Below are 2,833 nucleotides of genomic sequence, written 5' to 3'. Positions count from 1 at the left end.
ACAGCCGCGCCGTACTATAAATGATACATCGCTCCGAAGCGGATGTACCGCCTGATGTGCGGCGTGCGGCGTGCGCCCAAATGGCACATAGATGCGATCGTTGCATTCATTCCAAGGGGCTGTGGGTGCGTCACGGTTGACAGATACAGGTGGAAGAGGATGTGTGGTCGGAGGCCGTCTCGGAACTAGATCGGTATCGTTGACCAGTGTCCTCGGCGGGTCCCGACGGAGGTACCGTGTGCATCGCGAGCACGAAGGACACAGTGTGCCTACATCCAGAACGTCATCCAGCAGCTCCGCGCACATATCAAAGTGAATCACCGAGGAGCCTCACAGAACATCCCACGAGGACTCAATCGACTCTACACGCCGAATCGAGACGTCAGACAGGCAACATCATCATAGCAGGAGTGCCTGGAAGGTTCGTTATCATCACAAGCTGACAGCGGACCCCCAACCTTGACTCGAACGAGCCTTCGAGGCGTCAGGAAGCACGTCCAGCCTGGTTACCATCTTGACTAGAGCATGCAACAGATAACTCTGAACGCTTCTCTGTTGAAGAGACGCAAAAACGTGGAGGGATTTGAAGGCGTCTCACAGGAAAAGAAGGCTGAAGTCGAGTGTGCCCGCTGTGCGAGGTGAAACGGAGGGCGGACGACGAGGTGTTCGCATCGCCGACGGCGATGATGGTGGTACAGTGCAAAGAGAAGGTCCGGCGCTTGGGCGCAACCGCCAAGTTCATTACGCTACCTGCCTTACATGGCAACTGTCGTAGAATCTTCGATGGTAGTACGGCCGTTGTGTGCACAGCCGAAATTTCGTATACGATACAAAGCTATATGACAGAAGCCTGCTGGAGTACTGTTGGAGATATAGGAGTGAATGTACTTAAGCCCAATCAGTTGGGAAAAGACGCGAACGTTGCCTCTAGCAGTCTCATGCCACCGGGGCACGTACTGCACTGACACTGCGGAGTCAACAGCACGCATGAGCGGCGGTATTCAGCATCCAGGTTCAGAGCAAGAGGCATGTCATTGCACAAACACTATACATTGCTTATTTTCCACTTCACGTCGCCACATCGTACACTTCTTCCTTCTCCCCTCGCGACCAAAAGCATTCGCCCACAACTAGGTACAGCATTTAGAGCTTGGAGCTGCCAATGGCCTCGAGGTAGCGCTTCTCGGCCTCGTCGAAGTTGATCACGTTCCAGATGGCGTTGAGGTAGTCGACCTTGACGTTGAGGTACTGGAGGTAGAACGCGTGCTCCCAGATGTCGACGCCGATGACGGGCACGAGCGAGAGCAGCGGGTCCTGGTTGGAGGTCGTGGCAAGCTCGAGGCGCTTGTTCGTGGGGTTCACGCCCTGCGATGGAAGGGCAGTCAGTACCGAGCTTGCGGTTGACGAGAGGGAGTGCCAGAGGATGGACGAATCTGCGCGACTGGTCCGATTCTGCATGATCCGCTGGTTGGATACAAGCTTCGTAATCCGGAGCGTTCCCGTCTACTTCACGGAGTGCCCAGACATGGCACCGCGAGTCATCCAGGGCTTCTGGTGCGCCATTTGGTGCATCCAGGACAATCCAGGAGAAGCCCGAAAACCAGGCAACGGATCTCCCTGTCGCGTAGCCAGAGAATCGAGGCCTTCCGCAGACATGAGGCGGAAACTACAGCTCAACATGCCGATCAGGACCACCGTCCATTCATCGCTCGCACTGCCCAAGACCCGCATTCAGGAGATAAGACACTCACGAGCCAGCCCCAACCGGAGCCCTGGATGCCGGCGGTCGCGGTGTTGAACTCCTTCTTGAACTGGTCGAAGGTACCGAAGCTCTCGAGGATGGCAGTCTTGAGGGGGCCGTCCTTGAGGACGCCGCCGTTGCCCTTGCCCTCGGAGGCGGAGGGCGCGAGGTTCTTCCAGAAGAGCGAGTGGTTGATGTGTCCTGGGCACCGTTATCTCTCAGCCACATGGGCGTCCCGGGGAATGACTGCGATCGCCGACTTACCACCACCGTTGAACTTGAGCGCGGCCTGGAGGGCGATGCGCTCCTTGGGCGAGGAGGTCTTCGCGTATGCCTGCTCAGCAGCGTTGAGGGCGGTCACGTAGGTCTGATGGTGCTTCTTGTGGTGAAGCTCCATGATCTGGCGGGAGATGAAGGGCTCGAGCGCGTCGTACGCGTACGGGAGATCGGGGAGCTGGTGCTGGCCGGACATCGTGTATGTAGTGCTTTCGGGGGTGGTGGTGGTGGTGGTGGAAGTGGTGGTGGGTGAGTCCGAGCGAGAACTGGGCTGCAGCGAAGGTATTTATGACGCCTTATCGGGCTGCTGATCAAGGACACCCACCAGTGACGTTATCTCCCCCCACGTGATCGGCCGCCACTGCGGTAGCTAGCCAGGCCGCCCCGACGCGTCTTGTCACTGCCCGCCATCGTCTCCTCGCAGTCGCGCACGACGACGACGACGCCCCGTTCTCTCTGTCCGTGTCCGTCTCGTCCTACTGCTCGTTCTATGCGGCTACCGTCTAGCGCAGCAGTCCATGTGAATGCGCTGACTGACCAACGCCATCGATTGCAACATCTGACGCATGGATCTTGCGTAGACCCGGAGGCCCGGCCTTCGCGAAACCTCCACCGTGGCCCCTCCAAACCCGAAGAGACGTGCACATTGCGTGCATATATGCGTCAGTTACGACGTTCTCGATGATATCTGTACCCTTTGGTCATATCTTACGTGGGTGCGTCGGCGACTCGCAGACCGTGTTCTCCATGATTTTATGCTCGTCATCTTGTACGGCCGCAACGACGACCAGTTTTCGGTGTACTCGTACCAGGTTG

The sequence above is a fragment of the Fomitopsis serialis genome (genome assembly GCF_022376445.1).
Source record: "Fomitopsis serialis strain Sig1Antser10 chromosome Unknown B0H18scaffold_593, whole genome shotgun sequence".
Classification (NCBI taxonomy): domain Eukaryota; kingdom Fungi; phylum Basidiomycota; class Agaricomycetes; order Polyporales; family Fomitopsidaceae; genus Fomitopsis; species Fomitopsis serialis.
Note: the sequence above shows the minus strand (reverse complement) of the source record.